The sequence below is a fragment of the Aphidius gifuensis genome, linkage group LG3 (genome assembly GCF_014905175.1).
Source record: "Aphidius gifuensis isolate YNYX2018 linkage group LG3, ASM1490517v1, whole genome shotgun sequence".
In the NCBI taxonomy this organism is placed as follows: domain Eukaryota; kingdom Metazoa; phylum Arthropoda; class Insecta; order Hymenoptera; family Braconidae; genus Aphidius; species Aphidius gifuensis.
This window is the reverse complement of record NC_057790.1, coordinates 11652165-11676358: the sequence shown is the minus strand read 5'-3', so window position 1 is coordinate 11676358 and position 24194 is coordinate 11652165. Positions and strand designations below refer to the sequence as shown.

General features: G+C 28.8%; 1 protein-coding gene across 8 annotated transcripts in view; it reads left to right on the top strand.

Annotated features, from left to right (window-relative positions):
• LOC122851932 (zeta-sarcoglycan-like) overlaps window positions 1–24194 on the top strand; it is a 119098-nt gene that overhangs the window by 36199 nt on the left and 58705 nt on the right. The window lies entirely within an intron of this gene.

The following is a 24194-nucleotide window of genomic DNA, read 5'->3' as shown; positions in this document are numbered from 1 at the left end:
TACAGCCATACGCGCGCGTGTTAATCAAATGGGAAATACAAAAACCCGATGAGCAGGCTCAAAAAAAATCCTAAAAAAAAAATTTTTTTATTTTTTTTTTTGTGTCATCATAAAGAACAAATTTAGACCTCAGGAGGGTACAAAAAAAAAATTCTTTTTTTTTAGACAGGTCTAATATATATATATTCTATATTTTTTCGTTAGTTTATAATTTCGTTATTTATATTTTCCGACTTCACATGTACATGAATAATTTTTTCTACCAGGAATATAAAAATAATATATAATATATATTATTTAGATATATTCGACATCTTTTTTATATCTCCTCCATATCTGTCGAAATTAAGATATAATTGAGATATAATTGAGATATACTTCAGATATAATTTTTCTACGTGGGTACTGATAATTATAAATAATTTATTATTAATAAGAAAAACATAAAAATATTTACAAATCTTTATCTTTTATTAAAAATGATTTTGATAATGAAAAAAAGGCGTAAGTCCCTGAACATACGCCCTTTATCCTTTATTCAAGGTTGTTACGCCTTTCTTTTTTTTTTTTTAACCCTTAAAATTAGATGAAACACCCGAAAATTTATAAATTTGCATATACGCCCTTGAAATATCGTAGCCGGATTATTTATTAGGCAATCCACAATTGCCCTGTAAAATAACCCTGCCTGATATGTAATTAATTAACCCTGTTTATCTTGCTCACTTAAGACACATTAGAAAGGTAGGGGGATAATTAGCGTAGTGTAGGGAGAGGTAAAGAGGAACCTGAAATATACGCAAAAATAGTACACATATTAAACACAAATAATTTATAAAACTCGAGTCAAACACAAATAATATAATGTTAAATAAAATGGTAAATTTATTATTAAAATTTAGTAACGGCTGCATTCTCTTTGAAAATTGAAAATTTTCAAAACTCCGGTGGGAGGACGCGTTAACTCCGAAATTATAATTTTTATTTATTATTTAATAATGAATTGTAATATAATAATTTATTATATTACAATTATTCGTTAAATTAAATTTATTTATAAAACTTTATAACCTTAAACTTTAAAAAAACAGGATAAATACAAAATAATAAATAAACCAAATTGATTCCTAGAATTGTTGAGTGCTACCATCTGCCATCTTAAAAAAAAAAAATCTAATGGTAAAAATGAGTGGGTATTATGCTCTACAGTCACAAGTGCGCATGCGTACGCCAAAAAAATAATGAAAATAAAAAATAATGATTGTTTAAATCTTCATTAATTGTTTAAATAATTAACTAAAAAAATCTCATATTACAGTCACAAAATTTGTTAGAAAATTTTCTACAAGCTGTCAAGCCAAATTAGCTCATTGAATGATTTCTTTGTGGCTCTTTTTATTTTATAAACTACTCACTCTGATATTTTTTATAAACAATCGCTAATTATAAAAAAACTAATTGTTGAAAAAATTTCGAGTATGGCTCTGGTTGTAGATTTTTTGACGAGGAATCCATTAAAACTAAAATAAAACCTCTTAGTTAATTTTTAAAAAAGTTATGTCTGTTCCAAAAAAATGTCGTTTCAGTTTTTCTTGAATAAACAAACGAATTCGATTTTAAAAAATATAAACTTTTTTTAATTATCTTTATTTCATTATTTACTGTTATCTGTGAAATTTTCGCATCCATGATTTTTTCTTAGTTTTCTTAATATTTCGCTTCGAAGATTTTGTTACATTTTTCTTTCGTCATTTGTAAACTCAATAATTACTCGAAAAATTTCAAGTTTATCAGAGGCTCTAGAGCTCATCGAGATCTTTAATTTAAGCCTAATACGAATAATCTAGCCCAATTATTATGGAAGCTATGAGCGGTAACATATAGTGAAAACAAAACTATGGTGGGACGCTTCGCGTCTATCCCACCTCCGTAAAATACCACAACTTTACCAATATTATTAATGTTGAGTAGTCCTTCTATGCGTCAATTCATTTTTTGAAAAAAACCAGAAACTTAGAAAAAATAACGAAGTTCCCCCGCCGGGAATCGAACCCGGGTCTTTTGCTTTCCGGGCAAACGCCTTGACCACTAGACCACAGGGCTTCTTATTTTTTCTAAGTTTCATCAAATTAACTCCGACGTCCTTCTATGCGTCAATTCATTTTTTGAAAAAAAACCAGAAACTTGGACCAACATGGGCCTTGACATAATTGACGAACTTGTGTAACACTGAATTTACAATAAAAATTATAAGGAAGATTACTTTTATTCGTGTTTAATTTAATAATTACATTTGCTATACTTTACAGGTCGTAGTTAAAACAAATTTATGACCACGAGGTCGTTGATTTTTATATTTAAAATAGTTATTTATTTTTAGTAAGCAAATTAATGCTCAAATCAGCCAACTATAATTTATTTTATTCAATATTTATTTGATTAAATAATTTAACACAAAGTATGCACTTGAATTTAAATTAAAAGAACAAGACAACTTAGACCATGCGGTCAGAATCTATTACAAGTTAAATCCAAGATGATTTTGATAAGTTTAAATTAATAATTCACGTAACCAAATATTACGTAAATATCATTAAAGATATTTAAGTAAAATAAATCATTAAAATATTAAATAAATATAACTTACAGTTTTTCAGCTGGCGGTTCTTGAAATTATTCTAATTCCTTTTAGAAACAAATATTAAAAGTGGTTAGAGCTGGAAGAGCTAGTAGTCACTGGATCAGAGATCCCGGCGAACTGATCGATATATTGGGTCAATAGCACAAGCTGACCGTAGGGTAGGTCGGGAATATTCGGAGGTGCTCGGGGATGTATTTGTTCCCTTAAATGTTACCCTTATAATGCATGAAATGGAGCTACGGGTATCCAATTGTACCCTGAATATATAATTTTATGAAATATAATTTATCTAAAATTAAAAAAAAGTTCTGCGCTTGCGCAGGACATTACACCCTTTTTCTGTTAACAAAAAAAAAATTCCCAAAAATGGCATTTACGCCCTTCTTCCATTAATACGACGATATTAATAATAAATTTTGTAATAATAATAATATTCAAAATACCCAGGTAGAAATTAGAGTCAATTTGAGGTCACTTTTTGACTTCGAATGTTAATTTGACATCTGAAGTCAAAAAATTGAATCGCATTTCTACCTGGGTATAGATACTAATAATTATTAATATTTATATTTGAATATCATTGGCAGTATTAATATTAATATTATTATTATTATTATTATCATTATTATTACGCTAATTTTTTTTTTTTTTTGGCATTGCGCACATGTAGAACGAATGCCAATGTCTGATAAATTTATTCAAAAATTGAATCTCTCACTACTTTTTCAGGTGATTTAAAATTAACAATCATGTTGGAAGTTGTGTTCTGCGTTTACCTAAAGAGTTTAGTTCACAGTCATCAAACAAAAATAATATTTATGTAGGACAAAAGGATCATAATGAGAATAAGTTAAGTCAAACTAATATTTTTAATAATGCGAACAGTGACTTCGCTGATTAAGAAGGGATAAAGATATCCATGCATCTTTTTCATTGATTACAAATTCATCTGAACGAAAAAGTATTCCACCATGTATTGATGGAAATACAATTGAGTATAAATTTGTCAAAAAAAAAAATTCAGAAAAAGAATTAAACCTTGATGGAACAACTTTTGAAACTGAGAGTAAGCCATCATGATAGAAGGATAATTATCGATAAACATAATAAAAATGTCTTTGGAAATGAAATATTATATAATAATAGTATCAATACTAGTTGCAACAATGATCATAATAAGACTGAGCTATCTGACATATTTATTCAAGATCGTAAATGAACTGATTCAATTATTTTTTTACGAACTTGCATAAACAGTCGATCTTCATAATAATTTGTGTCCAAGTGCTTTTGAAGATTTGAAAATTTATAAATATTATGATAAATGTTTAAATTCTCGACTTCCCGTGGCAAAAAGTTTTATAAACATTTCTATAAAACGTTTTTATGAAAATTTTTATACAAATTCTTATATAAATTTGGCGCTTTTTTCATAGAATAAATTCTATAAAGTTTGTGGTTGATTTTTATAGAATGAATTTATTAATTTTTTATAAAATTTGGTTCATAGAATTATTTTTATAAAAAAAAATGATTCATATATATTATAATCATGATAATACGCTGCTCTATACCTAGGTAGAAATAAGAGTCAATTTGACATCAATTTGAGGTCACTTTTTGACTTCAGACATCAAATTGACGTCAAAACTAGACGTTAATTCGAGGTCAATTTGAGGTCAAAAGTAATAATTTTTGACTTAAAATTGACTTTCCGTAAGATGGCGTGTCCGTCGATACAATAAGGGAAAGTGGTCTTAATTTTGCTGGTTTCGGAACGAATTCATATTGTTTATGAATAATAATCTTACTATTTGAAAATTGATATCACTTATTAAATACACTGCGAGAATTTTTTCGTTAATTTCACGAGGTAAAATTTTTTTGACAAATAAAATAGATGCATTTTTATTTTGATAAATTAAAATACCAAGTCTTTTTATTTATCATACGGTAATATTTATCATACGATAATATTTATTTATTAAACAAAGATTTAAACCAAGACGATGAAACATGAACTTCTGAAACATCAGGGTCTATTTCATTAATAAACTTGACTAAGACACTTTTTTGTTTTTTTAATGATATATTATCTATTTCAATAAATAATTTTGATTATACGCAAAAACAATAAATCAATCTATCTGCATGAAAAAAGCCCTACACTCAGAGAAGGATATGTTAACAGTTAACATACCAATATGTTTACATTAAACATACAAAAGTTTAATGTTAAGATATATATATTAACAATAAACATAGATATCTTAACTGTTAACATACGTATGTTTATAGTTAACATACGTATCTTTACGCGGCCAAATATTTTGATGCGCCAGTCTACTTCCTGTAATCTTTTTTTTTTGACATGACATGATATTGTGATACTATTCTTATTGTAATATAATATAATATGTACTCGTGTTGTCATAAATTTATTTAAATTTAGTTTTTTTGTAAATTCATTCTTAATTTTACATTAAATTTTCATATTTACATACGTAAATGTCTTATCGTAAATGAACTATCAGCCTAACCTTCAAATTGTGTCAATTACAGATATCTTAATAGTTAGCATACGCATATTAACTATTAAGATACGTATGTTTAATGTTAATATATATATCTTTGATGTAAACTTATCGGCCACCACCCATTTAAACATGGCATATGTTAACATTAAACAGGATATGTTAACTGTTAACATATCCTTCTCTGAGTGTAAATTGTATAAAATTTGCCATGTTAAGGAGGTTATGCAGCTATCATTCTTTTTTTTTTTTTCAATATAATGAGAATGTTCTGAAATTTTGTACACAGTTAGATCTTTTCATTCTGAATACAACGGTATAATTATTTTCTTATGTTGATCGGTTGAATTTTTTGTAATTAATTATTGAAAACATTATTTAACATTGGCTCTTATGGAAATTTCAACCATTTTTTTCAGATAGAAAAATGATGAAAAAGTCTTGAAAAAATAACACATATACTAGAAACCGAGTTTTATTCATTGCGCAAAAAATATTTATATGTTGATCGGTCAATTAATGAGTAATTAATTATAAACTTTACAAAAATTTGATGTGGTAACGTATGGCATGTTCAAACACACACACATACCCGCAGTCCCATATATTTTATACGGAGCGCAGGCGCTTTCCACTTTATTTTTTTACAGTGTAGCCGGATTTCAGTTTTGTCTGTGACGTCAGAAACGCCCCGCAACACCCGCAATGAATTTGTGCATAACCTCCTTAATACAGGTGCGGGACTACATGGTATACCGGAAACTCAGTCGACTGCCAGAAGGCGATGTGCATGGTCGTTCATAACTGACGTGGTCGTTGATGCTTGATCATAGAAAATTTTACATATCATGCAGATAGATTGATTTATTGTTATTGCGTATGATCAAAAGTATTTATTGTAATAGACATTATATTATTAAAAAAAAAAAAAAAAAGTGTTTCAGTCGAGTTCAATAAAGAGATAAACCCTGATGATTCAGAAGTGACTGTAACTGTTTGTCAATGGATTATGTAATGATGTTTTATTGTCTTGGTTCAAATCTTTGTTTAATAATAAATATTAAATAAATATTATTGTACGATAAATAAATAGACTCGTTATATATAATAAAATTTGGATAGTTAGCAGAGAATTGTTATTTTGGCAATCCAAATTTGACAGGTTACTATTCTTGTAAAAACAGCGCGCCTACTCGTTACATTAGCTATACTTTGGATAGCTGTGGTAGCTATCCAAAGCCTGACAAGCTGGTATCGCTGTAGTAGCTATTTAGGATTGCGTATATGCATAACTATAAGTATATAGACATACGAAGTAAAAACAATATATTAATGTACATTTACTAATTTTTAAAATTATTATCTGATTAATTTTATCTTAAATTTAATGCACCAAATAAACGCCAACTTGAATACAAAATCTTATGCTAAATTTTTAATAACTATATGGATTATTTTAGTCATTGGTAATAATGATTTAGTGCATCAGTCAATAAAGAGAGGTTATAAACACAACAGCTGTTGACATTGAGCTTATGTTGAACCTGACGAGCTGGTGAGCCACGCAACTATCTATTTTCTTGTATTAACTATCCTTTTTTAACTATCCAATGCCTCGTGGCTACAGCTAAAAATTTTTTTCCTTAATGACATTTCATTCAATTTAATGGTTAAGTCGTTTAATTTGAGGAAGTTATAGATTAAATTAATAGAAAATTGTTTTTATTTTTGATTAAAAGAAATGAAAATAAAAAAAAAAATTATTTTTTTATTTTTTCTTTTTTTGAGGACTTATTTTATTTTACACTTGAAGATTTAATTGTTTTTTTTTTTTTTTTTGTCCTAACCGAGCCTCGAACCTCTGCCTAATCTAAATCTATCTAAACCTATACTTTTTAAAGCCAGTGCGTTACCCCCTGAACCATCGCGTTATCGAATAGAAATTTTATCAAATTTCTCACATGTTACTGCGCCAGTTTTTTATTAATAACATTTTTTTCTGTCACTTTATTTAACTAGCTTAAAGAAGAACAAAAAAAATACCTATCTCACTATAGGCACTTAGTTATTTTATTTTAGATGTCTTCTTAAAATATTTTATACATATATTGTAAAAATTTTTTCTTTCTCAAAATCAGTTAAATATTTATTTCTAATTATTTCAAGAAGACATCTAAAATAAAATAACTAAGTGCCTATAGTGAGATGGGTATTTTTTTTGTTCTTCTTTAAGCTAGTTAAATAAAGTGACAGAAAGATGTATTAATAAAAATTTAAACAATTACATGTAACAAAAATAAAACCAACCAGCTCATCGGGATGTGATGAAACTTTTGATTCAAGGGCCTCATAATTTTGTCTCTGATTCGTTAATTTAATCTATAACTTCCTCAAATTAAACGACTTAACCAATAAATTAAATGAAATGTCACTCAATTTTAGCAACTTCCGTCTTGATTAGATCGCTTTTCTGCTTTAAATTGATTTATAATTTTTTCAAATTAATCGATAATTTCCTCAAGTTAAACGACTTACTCATTAAATCAAATTAAATGTCGCTTAATTTTAGCAACTTGTGTCTTAACTAGATCGCTTTTTGTCTTGAATTGATTCATAATTTTTTTAAATTAATTCATTTATAATTTGTATAAAAACAATTTTCTATTAATTCAATCACTATTATCCTTAAATTAAACGATTTACCCATTAAATAAAATCAAATGTCATTTAATTTTAGCAACTTTTGTCTTAACTGGACCGCTTATTCGCTTGATTTAAGGGATATTTTTGCTTCCTTTTTAGCAAAGTTTCTCTTAAATTAATTCTCTTTTCTCTTAAATAAAAAAAAAACTGTCTCAAATTAAAGCAAATAAATTGCTTTAATTAAAAAATATTATGCTCAAATTAATACATTTTTTTTTTAAATCAAAGCCTAAAACTTTCAAACAAAATTTTGCTATATTTAAGCAACTTTTTTCTTAAATGCAGACATTTTTTTTCTCAGTGTATACTACGAGATTGTACGTGAAATTTTGAATAGTACATGTTTTTAAATTTTAGGTCTACGACGCTTTGTGCCTGAGTTATGAACGTTTCAAGTTGACCAATCAGAATCGAGCGTCGTGACTTATCATAATTATGGCGTCTGAATCCACGTGTGTGTTTACGCGCCATTGATAAAATTGTTTTTTAAATCAATCCAAAGTTTGACCGCGAGATGTAGCTAAATCATTGATACTTTAGTATTATATAAGGTAAAGCGTATTATAATACGGTTAATAAAATGATATTATTAATAAGTATTATTTACACAGTAAAATAAATAAAATAATCTTTGTTAAAGAACATAGCGTTACATTCAAACTCACTGAATAAATGCGCAGCTGCAAACTCACACAGAGCACTCACACTAATCATGACAGCCAAGTTGACTCTCAGAGACAAGTACTCACACATTCACGACAACCAATCACGTGCTCTCATTCAATATTAATTTTAAAAATGTAATCAATCAATAAATCACATAAGGTGACCAAAAAGTTAAATGTGATTTTAAATTAAAATTAAATATGACCAAAAAATGTTATTGATAGTCATTTAAAATGAGAGCACGTGGTTGGTTGTCGTAAATGTGTGAGTACTTGTCTGTGAGTGTCAACTTGGCTGTCATGAGTAGTGTGAGTGCTCTGTGTGAGTTTACAGCTGCGCATATATTCAGTGAGTTTGAATGTAACGCCATGTTCTTTTAAGTTGTTCAAATTATTCATTTTATTTATTTTCCTGAGTGTAAATAATACTATTATTATTAATAATATCATTTTTATTAATATTATTATTGATATTATGATTAAACTTACCTTGATTATATTACTAAAGTATTAATGATTTAGCTACATCTCGCGGCCAAACTTTGGATCAATTTAAAAAACAATTTAATCGATGGCGCGTAAACACACACGTGGATTCAGACGCCATAATGATACTAATTCACGACGCTCGATTCTGATTGGTCAACTTAAAACGTTAATAACTCAGGCACAAAGCGTCGTAGACCAAAATTTAAAAACATTTACTATTTAAAATTTCACGTACAATCTCGTAGTATACCTACTCTCCGCGACTTACGGTACATCCTGTATATAATTGTTATATATAAATTTTATATAAATTATATACACGTTTTCGCCCAATCTTATATATAATTGTTATATATGATTATAATATATAATTTAATATATAAATTATATATTTTTTTTCCATGTGAAATTATACTTCTCTACGAGAATTATTTGCAAGTATTAATGTTAAATTTATGTCTTATGAAACTTATAAAGCAATTCGAATGATCTGAATGAATAACTTTGTTCATAAAGTATCTGCTGCTAGTTTGGAAACAGCTATAGCAGAAGAAATTGAGTGATCGATAGAAAATAAGTGCGTTACACCTGAAGAAATTTTTTTTATAGCAGTAGAAATCGATGGATCATGGCCCAAAAGATCATAAAAAGGACCTAGGTGAATTCAGTTCTGTGGTACACCATGATTACCCCCTGGGCCTTCGTTTTTCGACCGTTTATATACATTCGAATGTGTACCTGGTCACATCTGGTGGAACTGAATTCATCGTTTCCCTTGAAAAGATGAAAGATATGATGCACTGTCAGGACGGGCAGTGATTGTTAGCACGTATCGAAAAAAATGATCAAACAGTTGCTGAAGCAACTGTGCCTTCCCTGCGGGAGGAATTTTAATTTTTTTCTTTAATATATGGGGCATTCCATGTCAACTCACAGGTTTTTTTCCCTCACCCTTTCAGATTCGAAAACAAATATTTTTTTTGAGTTAGTCATCGACTCAGATGTACCTCTGATTTTTTTTTTATTTTTACCATCATTAACCGCCGAGCCAGAATCAAAAAACGCCTCCTCCACAAGAGTAAACTACGATTTCGCCATTTTTTAAAATTCTGATTTTTTTACTGTGAATAGTAGAGCACAAGATTAGCTCAATTTCCAAATTTCATCATGGGATGGGATGGGTTCATTATAAAAATTTTTTTTTTCCATGTGAAAATAACTAAAATCAGGCAAGATTATATCCCAAAAAACAGGTTTTTTTTTTTGTTTCGTATAGGAAATTTCCTCACGATTACGGAAAAAATACGAAAGAAATTCCCACGCATGCGCAAAGTGGTTAAAAATCAAGTTGAATTATCGAAAAAACGGCTATTTATCGGTTATATATCGTACAGCCATGAAAATAACGATTAATTCTAAAATTCAATAATGGTGATCGGTAAAACTCGTTAAAGAGAAAAAAATGTCCTAATAAAAATTTCGATATCTCGAATAGTTTTCATTCATTTTGAGTTCGATTGTATTTATTTTATTTACTTTTTTCTCTCGGTTAAATCAGGATTTAACGTTTTAGTTGTTGCTGAAGTCGTCGTTATATTTTTAATTTTTTTTTTTCAATTCCTTTAATGCTATCACACCACCCTTTTTTCCCTAGAAATTTTCTGCCTCTTCATTCCATAAATTTAGTTCAATCTAAAATATATTTCCTTTGGTAAATTTATTATCTTTGTTTAGTTTAATCAAACTTTTTTTCATTTAAATTTTATTTCACTTCATAATCACTGTCGTCTGCTAATGTTATTGTTCTTTATTTTAATAACCGTCCTGACATTGCATATATAAATTCCACTTTATTTATTGCTATTATGATTGCGATGATATCTAAATAATGTCATTATTATTATTGAATAGTTTTCTTTTTTTTTTTTTTTTTTTCGCTAAAATTATTTTGCCTGCAAATGAATTAATTGGTAGATGTACAATTTTTTGTATTTTTTTAATCTCGAAATTAATTTTTGGTAATTTTTATTTTCCTTATCGTCATCGAATTTTATATTAGCTTCTACTGGTATGATTATTTCTCTATTATTTATTGATGGGTATTGTTCATTAATTTTTCTCACTAATCCTCCAGTGATCGTATATATTTTGTTTAACTTGAATATTTAATAATTTGTCATGTTAATAATTTTTTAAAAATCTTTTTGTTGAAAAATCTTGTTGTTAAATATGATTTTTCCATGATATTTTGCTATACTTTTCTTTTCTGTTTACTCATATTTTTCTAATATTTTCCTATAATTATCGTATTGTTCTTTATATTCAGTGATTTTTCTATATTTTCGTTTATTCGTTTATATATTCTTTATTTTTCTATATTTTTCTTCATTTTCCATATTCATCTTGTTGAGATTAATTAAAGGACTTAGAAATTTTTTAAGGGGGGGGGGGGCATAATTGATATGTTCCCTTATTTATCGTTCTTTTCTTTATATTCAGTCACTTTTCTATATTTTCCTTTATATTTACCGATTTTCCTTTGATATTTTCCTATATTCTCCTTTATATTTACTGATATTTTCCCATATTTATCGTTTCTTTCTTTATATTCAGTGACTTTTCTATATCTTTCTTTATATTTTCTATATATATTGTATTGGTTAAGATTAAGGGACTTAGAAAATTTTTTGGGGGGGTGTCTACCATGGTTGGGGGGGTCCAGAAGAAAAGCGAAAACAATTGGAAAATAAAATTCCCTAAAAAAGTACTCTTTCTTTTTATACGAAACAAATATTGCTCAGTTTGTGATAGAGCAAAAAATCAAAATATTATGCTAAAAGAAGTCCATAAAAATTACTGTTGAAAAATTATGACAGAAATGATGCTCCAACTGCTATGGAAGCAGATACTATTGCTGAAGGGTTCAGACAAAGTTACCCTGTCCATAAAGTTATCTATAATCCTATTGTTTGAGATGGTGACAGTATTGTCTATAAAAAACTGGTGGACATAGATCCTTATGAGCATTTAGGTGTTGTAACGAGTGAAAATGCTCACATATATATTTCGATAATCCCCACCACATTCGTCTACCGGGACTCTAGTAATATGGTGTGTCTTGTCATGTAAAAATATAAAATAGAATTACTCCTTGTCCGGCCACCAAGCTAAACGGTGCGTCCGAAAATCTTCATTGCTTTGCCACCTCACAGAATAATATATATATATTTTGTTGTCTTGTATTTTAATAATTTGCATCATATTGATATATTTCGTTTTTATAAATTAATGGTTATTAAATAATATTAAATTAAAATTGCGTATAAATGTTTTAAATAATTTAAACGTAAAAGATCATATCGAAAAAGTTGAATGCAAAAATCATTTATTGAAAAATTTTTGCGAACATGCTGCGGAAGCAAGAAAATTAGAAGTTAAATTTTCTGTTAAAAAGCAGTTCAAAACAGGAAGAAATACCTAGTTACGAAAATATGTAACTCAAAGTGGACAATTCATGTGATCTCTACTTTAAAAAAATCGAGCAGCTTAACTCTGAAAATTTAACAAAAGGAATAATACTGAAAAGATATGCAACGTTTATATTAACATTCCAATCACACACTTTTAGTTAACACAAATAGTGTGATTCTACAGAAATGAATTGTGATAAAAAAGACGACAATATGGTAAACGATCTCAAACTCGTTGGAATATGCCGGCTAATGACAGAGCACGTAAATGATGTATCTCGCCATTCTCGAAGCCTATTGAAAGATAAAACAACAAATCATGCGTAATCTCAGCATTCAATTTTCAATAGCCATTTATTTGGCCGCAGAACGAATCTTAGTAACAATAAATCTTAAATCTTCGTATACGATAGAATGCTTCGTAATAGATTGTCAGAAAAAGAAAAAAAATCCATAGCTAAGCACTATCCACGTATTGATGAAAAAGACATTTCATTTGAAAATGTCACGAGACAATAAGCTGCTACAAGTTGTGGTGCATAAGCTGCTACATATGCAACAGCTGTCGTATTAGTTACATTCGAATCAGCATTCAATTTTCTTGAATAGCTATAGAAGTAGTGTAGCTAATAGAGTGAAAAAAACCAGAAACTTAGAAAAAATAACGAAGTTCCCCCGCCGGGAATCGAACCCGGGTCTTTTGCTTTCCAAAAACGCCTTGACCACTAGACCACGAGGCTTCTTATTTTTCTAAGTTTAAAGTTACCTCCGACGATTCATCGATTTTTTTTTGACCAGAGGTAGAAAAAAGTAGAGGAGAGAGGAGACTGCCACTCGGTGGGTAAAACAGAGACGGCAAAGAAATTTGTCATTTGAATTCCCAGTTGTTGATGATGCAGAGATGTTAAAGAAATTTGAATATATCATTTTATAGTGTGAACTCCCAATTACCATGTGTCGGCTATACAGACTTGACCAGGAAATATTAAATTTTGTCATTTCAACACGCAATTTCTCATGTCCCATGTCCTACATACATATATATTTTCAAATTAGATATTGCTGTATCTAGAAAAAATTAAAATTAAAATAAAAAAAATTTTATTGTATATTTGGTTGACACATGAAACTTTCATCGCGGTCGGTCATGAAGATTTATACTTTACTGACTGATGATAAAATAGATTCGACCAAGTTTCGGGAGTCAACCAAATATGTAATAAAATTTTTTCGGAAATTTCAAAAAAAAATTTGGAAATTTTCCAAAATAATTCTCTATTTTCGATCGACTCCTAAAAATTTTTCTTGTCAGCTATAAATTTACTGGAAATAATAATTTTCTATTATTATTCATTTTTTTTCAATACTAACCTTAGACTGTAAGCTGAGGTCATCATTCAGTTTTTTAACTTGAGTATCAATTGAACATGAAATTACAAAAAAATGATTCTCGTAGAATGTATTCAAAGATAAAAAAATGGAGAGTAATCAAAAAAGTAAAGTCAACTATATTTATTATGTTTTTATAAAATAATATAAATCACGTCTAACGTGAAGACAATGATTCGAACGGGGCATCAAAACCTGATCCATGACGTACGGCAAGCACGCGCGGTTATTCAAGATCCATTGTCTTAATCATGCATCGCTTTTTATTTTTTGCTTACTTTGCACATTTTGATATTTCTTTTCAAGACAAATGTATTATTCTTTTTATTTATTAAATATATTTTATGTTGACTGCACGTTAAATTATTCATCTTTTTTTAGTCAGTGGTCAGTTAATCTCGCGGCAACTACTTCCTTCTGATTTTTTAAATATATATATTCAGAAATGTATTCTATCGAAAGGTGTGACAAGCTTGTTAACATTTTGAGTGCGGGTTATTCATCTGCAAAAACTATTGAGAAAATTGATCGACGGATTAAATGGGGTAGTGCAAATCTAAAATTATTGAACAAAGTTTTGAAAAATTTAGCTGATTCAGTGGGTGTAAAAACAAGATTACAATTAGTGGTAGTTAGACTTACAACTATAGTTGAAAAGTTACAAGTAAAAAGAAAAAAAACTTTACATCATGGTGCTGGTATGAGCACTCATCATGATGAACCGACATTGCATGAGAGAGTAAAGTGGAATAAAATGGAGAATATTTTTAAAGGCAATAGCCTCGAAGTGTGACAAATCTTTATCATATAAGAATAAAAGATATTTTAAAAGATTCTAAGACTGTTGTCAAAAAAAAACTAAAAACTTTTTTAAAAAAAAAATTAATCTCAAGATCAATTCATGTTTACATTGTGAATATGAGGTTTTGAAAGATACAGAAGTGAGAGAAATAAAATCTTTTATTACAAAAAATGCAGTTATACTTCGACCAACAGACCTTGATGAGTGGTTTAATGAATATTTTTTCGATCCATTATTAAAGAAAATTGAGGACTTCAATCTTGGTATTTCTGGCTGGAGTTAAAAAAAAATTCAAAGCATTATCTTTACTGTTTGCAAATATCAATCGTTGCGTGGTGGTGTTTCCACGTTTGTTGAAATGCCTGATGATATTAAAAAAAAAAGAGCAGTTTTGAATATAGAAAATAAAGATTATTTTTGTTTTTTGTGGTGTGTGACTGCAGCTTCAAATCCTGCACAAGAAAATGTGTGTCGTGTTGCATCATATCCACATTTCAATACAATATTATCATATGACGGAATATCTTTTTCAATGAAGCTGCGAGACATACCAAAATTCAAAAAGCTAAATCATTTAAGAATCAATGTTTACGCAATAGTTTCCAGCAATCCAAAAAAAAGTATTATTGCTCCTATATTTTTGAGTGATAATATCAGTAATAGATAAACGATTCATTTGTTGGCAGTCAATAAAAACGAAAATGATAATAAAAAATAATAATAATAATAATAATGACAGTATTTTTGATGATGAATGTTTTTCGGCTGACGATGACGATGATGATAATGATAATGATGATGATAATGATAATGAGGATGATGATGACGATGATGGCAATAAAATGGAAGTTGATGAAGAAAATGAATATGAAAATTATGTTCAAAAGCAGAAAAAAGGAAAAAAAAATTTCCATTTTGCATTATTCAAAAATTTATCCCGTCTCGTCAGCTCACAAGTCAGACAAGGTAATGGTTGTTTATACATATGTGACAGATGTCTCAATCATTTTTTATCGGAAATATTTTTGGAAAAACATTTGTCTGACTGTTGTCAAATTAATGTGGCACGAATGATTATGCCAAAAGAAGATGATAATATATTGAAATTTAAAAATCATCGGTACAAAGAACTTGGACCTTTTGTTATTTATGCTGATTTAGAATGCATTCTCAAGCCAATTGATAAAACAGAGTCTCACGAGCATATTCCACACAGTGCTGCATACTACGTAAAGTGTAGTTTTGATAACTCATTATCATACTACAGAATGAATCGTGGTGAGAACTGTATTGACTGGCTTATCAAAGAATTGGAAAGTTTAGCTTAGTCAATATCTGTTGGTTTCCAATGGGAAGATAATTTAAATGTTGATGTGACAAAATTATCTGATGAAGCTGAAATTGGATATATCTTAGAGGTTGATTTAGAATATCTGAAAAATTTGCATTATTATCACAAAGATTTACCATTATGTCCAGAACATTTTACAGCACCAGATTCGGAACAATCCAAATTAATGACAACTCTTCATGACAAGAAAAATTATGTGATACACTATAAAAATTTGAAACTATATTTGGGTCTTGGCATGAAGTTAAATAAAATTCATCGTATATTAAAATTTAATCAAAGCTCGTGGTTGAAAAAATATATTGATCTCAATACTGGTATGCGTCAGCAAGCGAGCACAGATTTTGGAAAAAATTTTTTCAAATCGATGAACAACAGTGTGTATGGTAAAACAATGAAAAATGTAAGAAAAGAAAAAGATGTTAAAATAGTGACAAAACGGGAAGGTCACTATGGAGCAAAATCATTAATAGCAAAACCAAATTTTCACAGCTGCTCAATTTATAAAGATGACATTGCAATTATTGAAATGTCAAGAGTTAAAATAATTTTTAATAAACCAATTTATTCTGAATTTACAATACTAGATCTTTCAAAAATCTGGATCTATGATTTTTACTACAATTATATTATAAAAAAATTCAATCACAATGATGTCAAAGCACCTTACATGGATACTGATTCACTCATTTTAGATTTCAAAGTTCCTGATATTTATGAAAAAATGAAGGAAAATTTGGAAAGGTTTGACACATCAGATTATCCACCAAATAATATTTATGATAAGCCAAGAGTCAACAAAAAAGTTATTGGTCTGATGAAGGATGAAAATAATGGTAAAATTATGACTGAATTTGCTGGTTTAAGAGCCGAATTGTATAGTTTTAAAGTCATGAACATTGATGATGATAAAACTTACAAAAAAGCAAAAAGTGTAAAAGATTCAGTTCTAAAAGATATAAATTTTAATAATTATATGGCATGTCTTTTCGATCATCGAATATTTAAAAAAAATCAACATTTGATACGAAGTAAGGATCACCAAGTACGTACTATTGTACAGAGTAAAGTTGCACTCAGCTAGGCTGATGATAAACGAGCTGTTGATCAAAATGGTGGAACTGATACCTTACCTTGGGGCTATGACCCCGAATAATCATAGATAAAAATATATATATTTATCATAAATAATAGTTATAATATATAAAAAACTGCAAGTAAGCACATCTTTTGTTTGATTTAAAGTGCTGACGTTTTATTTTGTAAATTATTTTATAAACAAAAATGGAAATCTGATACTTAGTTGCGTGAGTTATATTGTTTATATTTCATAGAATTTGAAGTAGAAAGTGTTGACGTTTAATTTTTTTTAAACTATTTTATAAACAAAATTAGAAATTTGATACCAAAGTGCGCGTGTCTTTACTCTTTTGTATATGAGTACCAAAGAAAAAAAAATTCAGTCTTGAATAAGATTTCAGTCATAATGGTTGAATATATTGTTGATGTTCAAGGATATTATGATGCTGATCAAAGTTTTATTGTTAAAGAATTCGCAATTTTTTTTTTTTTTTTACGATTTCACCATCTTGATCAACAATTTTCAATTGCAATTGATGTATTGCTCGCACTGTGACTGGAAGATAAATGATATGAGATGGTACTTCAACAATCTTATATCCTGGAGGCACAACTGAGAAAAATTCATGGATAGTGTGAACTTTGTGCTGATTCATAGATACACCAGTTGTTATGTTACACTGAATTTGGAGTGTATTGACCTTCAATATGGCAACAGGCAAGTCAGATTTATGTAGAATATTAGCTTCGAGGATTCGTTTTGTAAAACCCAACAATCTTCTAATCGAGTCTTCTAGTTCAAAATGAATACGTTTGTTACATTTAACCTCACTATGTAGTTCATTGTTATTTAGTTTAATACTAATAGTAACGTCACTCTGACATATTGCTTTTTGGATATAACTTTACTGTACTGTGAACTGTCAACAGCATCATTATCTGTCATAAAGCATACAAACTTACATGCTGAAAAATCATTATTGCATGAAATTGAAAAAGCAAGTGACTCTATAAGACGTAAACATAAATTAATTAAATATGGTCGAGTTGAAAATGAGAGAATAATAAGTGAGGTGTTAGGACCTATCACCGAACCTTTAAAAAAAATGCTAGCAGATGTATCAAAACAAAAACTAGCACCAAGTTCCAGTGGAAATCAAGCAATAAAAAAAAATAATGCTCAAAGAACAGACGAAGAATACACGACAGAAGAAGAATACGAGACAGAAGGAGAAGAAGAAAATACAATATTGACAAATAATGATGAAAAAATTGACATTGATCCGTCAACTTTTCATAAGAATAATATTAGTGATGCTGATGATGATGACACAGACGAAGATATAACGGAGAAAAAAAAAAAAATTGGATGATGAAGAAGCACCTTGAAAAGCAAAAATCAATAAATTCTCATGACAAGTCTCAAAATACAATTCACCATTCAAAAATTAAAAAACAATAAATTATCGTTTGGTAATTCAATGATTGAAATAAAAAATCATCATATTTATGTGAAAGATAAAATTTATCCGGCTCCTCAAGGTCTCTTGGAGTTATTATTTCAACAATCACCTAATGCAACTGTTATCCGGAAAATTGATCGAAAAATTTTTACAGAAATTATGGAATTAACAAATGCACATGGTAAAAATTTTAAACCTGATGGTGCATTTCTGACAAACAGAACACAAAAATATGAAAATTATGTTTCACTGTTTGTCAAGTCTTTGAGAAAACAAAAAGTCGAGAGCAAAAAAGGTTCAGCACTTGTATTACCAAAATACAAAACACTACAAAAAAATGAAAAAAAAAATATATTTATTTGTATTATAATACAAATTATATATATTGAAATGATCCGAATGAGCTTGTCAATCGTCTTCAATTACTTGTAGCTTCAGAAAAATAATAATATTCACACTAATGAAATTCTTTCAATTATTGAAAAATTAAGAGAAGCTGGTATTATTCGTTAATATATGTGTTCATTCAGTCTTTAATGTACAGTCATTAAAAAGACATTGGATTGGAATAATGTCTAGTGTTGACATATTCGGACGTCAATTATCAAAAAAACGAAAATATTCTATCGGAGGAAAAAGTGATAACGATGCAATAAGAAGACCACCTGGAGGAGGTTTCAAATTTACAGAAGACGGAAATTATGACATTGCAGAAAAAAAATTGTCACATTGCCAATGCCCAAGACATGTATGATGCTGTCTCAAAAAAAGTTGCACTGATTATGATTAACAATGAAACTAATAATCTTCTTAGAATAATGCACGAAAATAGTCAAAAATATAATACTGAAGTCATTAGTGAACTGACAATCAAAGTGGACACATTGCAAAAAAGTTTTGAAAAATCACGTCATAAATTAGATGAGTTGAGTACAGAAGTTGCAAGTATATCTGACTATTTGACAAAAACTTTTCGAGTACGTTTAGAATATCAAAAATTGTAATGATGAACGAGATAATAAACTCACATTTGTTGTATTTTCCTCCCAAAAAAAGAAGATCTAAGCATCCATCGATCGCTGCTTTCTCGATTTTCGTAAAATAATCATTATTTTTCATAAATTTGGCGATTCTGCTGGGTGGAAAGACATTAAGTTCACCATTCAATGTAGCCATAACTCGATTATATTCGTTATGAATCTTCTGTAGAGCTGTTACTTTGTACTCTCTCTTAACCTCCAACTCAGACATTTTTTTGAGATGCAATTTGCTCTCCATTTTAGCAACATTATTCAATTGTTGTTCCATTTGTATTTAATGCTGTTGTTCTACAAATAGTTCAATTTCAGGCAGATACATATATATAGAATATAATAATAATTACTAATGTATACGTATATAATTAAATTCCTTTCTTACCTTTCCTTACAGTCTTGATATTCGAATGATAAAATTTCAGAAAAACTACTCGTTTATATAGAGATAAATACATTAGAATAGTAGAAGGAGTACCCATTCCAATGACACGTATTTAGAGTCAGCAAACTCTCACGTGCATATTAATTTTTTGCAATTAATATTTATTTTTTATCATAAACAATTAAATACTACTACAGCATTTTATTAGTTTATATTTGAAAAATTATACGTATTAAGAGTCAGCTAATTTTTTTGCAAAATTGTATTCATATATACATAGGTCGATTTGAAAAATAACACGTATGGAGAGTCAGTAAATTTTTTTGCAAAATTGTATTTTAAAAATATTTATGTATGGGACGTGAAACGTGAGAAGTCCTACAAATAACCTTTGATAGCTCAGTTGGTAGAGCACGGGACTGGAATTGCATATTGTTATAAACAATTCAAAAAGTTATCCATTGGCCGTTGGTTCAAACCCAGCTCGAAAGAATGGGACATGAGAAATTGCACGTTAAAATGACAAAATTCAATTTTCCCCGGTCAAGTCTGTATTACCGACACATGACAATTGAGGATTCCCACCATCAAATGATATATGGGACATAAGATCTAAGACATAAGACATGAGGCATAAGATATGAGACATGGTACATGAGAAATCACACGATCAAATAACAAAATTCAATTTTTTCTGGTCAAGTCTGTATTACTGACATATGACGATTGAGGATTTCACACCATCAAATGATATATTCAAATTTCTTTACCATCTCGGCATTATCAACAACTGGGAATTCAAATGACGAATTTCTTTACCATCTCTGTTTTATCAACCGAGTTGCAGTCCCCTTTCCCCTCGCCAATCTACTTTTTTTCGACCTCCCTCTGGTCTAGAACACTATTAGCTACACTACTTATAGATACTCCAACATATATGGCAAAAATTATTGAAGAAAAGAAAGTTTCACTTTTTTCACATGTTCCTATGGATAAAAAAAAATAACTTGAATAAATCATTGATAATGGAGAATACAATTTAGCATTTTTATATTGAAAGACAATACAATTGGAATTTTTTAATTTGCAATATTGGAAAAATTCGAAATAAATACACACACATAAAAACAAATTGTAAAATCGAATTTATAATTACTTGGTGCGTTTTTTTCTTTTGTTGCGCATCATAACCACGAAAACGTGTGTGGATTACAAAAATTGCCGAAAACAATTGAATTTTTAATAATGAAACAGAAGATCACTTCGTAGATAACAATTGTGAGGGGAAGGTGGAGCCGCTTCTTGATAATAAATTAATATTATCAATATAAACTAAAATTTATTGTACAAAAAAGCAATACTATGCCAGTCAATTTTTAGAATTTTTCAACACATAATTTTTTGAAATTTTTTGAAATCGATGAAAAAAAATTTTTGAATTTTGAAAAAAAAAGAGTTGGATGCCCTTGGAGATAGCTAAGACATTATACGTGTAAGTTTTTAGAATTTTTGAACACGTAGTTTTTAAAAAAGTTTTAAAATTTGTAGTTATGGTATTGCAAAATAACGTATCATATCGCCTTGGAGAAAAAATAATCGTAATAATAAAAATAATAAAAAATGAGTTTTGCGATGAGAAAAAATATCTTTTTACTCTAAAAAGTAAAATTGTAATTTTTACGACATTAACGAGTAATTCGTACGAAATCAAAGGTAATAATAAATCAGTTTATGCAAGATAAATCAATTTATTGATCAAGTCTTGATCAAATTTGGATCAGGCCAGCATTATTCAGGATCAGTTAAAGTTTTCTTGATGCCATCTTAATCAAGACGATCTTCAAAATATTACAAGTAACAAAATATATATTAATTGATCAAGATTGGATTAGGCTAGCCTTATTGGTGAAGAAGAAATACAGTCAATATAGTTTTCCGAGCAGACAAGATAGCGTTGAGTAAACATTTCCGACGGTTTAATTGACCCATAATAATGAGTCTATAAAACATGATGTTATATTAAAAAAACGTAGTACTGAATTTATAACACTTCAAGACAAACATGAATCATATGATGCTTCGCCGTAACCACTGATGTTTTGCTAGGGTGAAGATAGTGATTCTGATAATGCATTTAAGGCATGTCCAACGCGGAACGAAAATACCGAGAACTTTTTGAAATTGTGACAGTAAATTATTTATGTAACTAGGGCATACCCGCGCTTCGCGCGGTTTTTTCCGTCAGTTTTTTTTCAACCAAAAATTATAGTCAAAATACTACTCAAAATAATGATACAGATAATTTGTTTAATTCGTTAATATTTAAATAAATTGAGAGAATTCACAGAAAACCCTATTACCTCGTGAATTCAACGACTGATGATAGCTAAATACAGGCAGGGTTGAATAAGGGGTCTCTGGGTGCCTAGGTTTTTTGGTCACTGAATTTTATAGAATGTTGATTTACTTAGAAAATAATAAGAAATAATTATTTTGTATTAATATTTCATAGCATGAACTAATTTTATTAGGGTTTTTTTTTTTTCAATAAAGCAATACGTATGAGGCTATTTAAAATAGATAGATAAAATTTACTTGTATTGCGGAGCACCGTCAACTTATTAGAGTGTAATTAACTTAGGAAACAATAAGAAATAATTATTTTGTAAGCCTCATATATATTGCTTTAATTTTCTTCCGCCCCATACGTATATTGCTTTAATTTTTTTTAGCCCCATACGTATTGCTTTAATTCTTTTAAGCCTAATACGTATTGCTTTGTATTTTCTAAGCCTCATACGTATAGCTTCAATTTTTTCCATCCCCATACGTATTGCTTTAGGTTTCTTTTGGCCCCATACGTGTTTCTTTGGTTTTTCTGAGCCTCATACGTATTGCTTTAATTTTTTCACAGCCTTATACGTATTGCTTTGGATTTTCTAAGCCTCATATGTATTGCTTTAATTTCTTCCGCCCCATTATACCTATTGCTTTGTGTTTTCTAAGCCCCATACGTATTGCTTTGATTTTTTCAAGCCTCATACATATTGCTTTAATTTTTTTCGGCCACATACGTATTGCTTTGTATTTTCTGAGCCCAATACGTATTGCTCTAGGTTTCTTTTAGTCCCATACATATTGCTTTGGATTTTCTGAGCCTCCTACGTATTGCTTTAATTTTTTTTTAGCTCCATACGTATTGCTTCAATTCTTTTTAGCTTCATACGTATTGCTTTAATTTTTTTTCATCCCCATACGTATTGCTTTGTATTTTCTAAGCCTCATACGTATAGCTTCAATTTTTTCCAGCTTCATACGTATTGCTTTTATTTTTTTTCCGGCCCATACGTGTTGTTTTTATTTTTTTGAGCCCAATACGTATTGTTTTGAGTTTTCTAAGCCTCATATGGACTACTTTACGTAAAAAAAAAAAATTTAAACTTGACCCCACCTGTCGTAACATATATGTCTTAAATACTAAAATCTTATTTAGGAAAAACCTGGTGGGGTCAAGTTTAAATTTTTTTAATAGTTTAGATTTAATTACATGCGTCAAAAATATATATTTCTTTCTTGAATTTTTAGTGTCATATCTAAATTAATATACTTACAACTACATAGTATATAGTAACAATTTCGAACACTTGACTATTTTTTGTAGAAAAAAACTTTGTTTTTTTTTTTTTTTTCGTTGTGTAAAATACTCAATAAAGATCATCAAGAAATAAATTTAATTTGACCAATTGATAAAATAGAAAATAACAAATTAAAAAAAAAAAATCTTTTGGTAACGTTCGATGGGACTTTCAGTCCTCGTTACCAATTGAAAATTGAAATTTTCAATACTCCGGTGGGTGTGGTCTAATTACACTAACTGGTTTAATTTTTTTTTTACTGGTCAGGTAATAATATTAAATTAAAAAAAATAAAATTCAAATCATAAAGTTATTGAATTTGTATACAAAAAAAGTGTCATAGCCCTTAGCAACATTTAGCATCTGTCGTTTAACAACAGTTGATTTGGCTTTATTATTTTTCAATATAACTCAATAAAAACTATATCCAATCTAATCTCAGGTTATACTAGCGATTGTTTTTCGTTTTTTTTCAACAATTACATCTTCATCATCATGGTTACTTACTCTCTTTTTACTTTTTTGGTTACTCTTTGTGATACCATCTGATGTT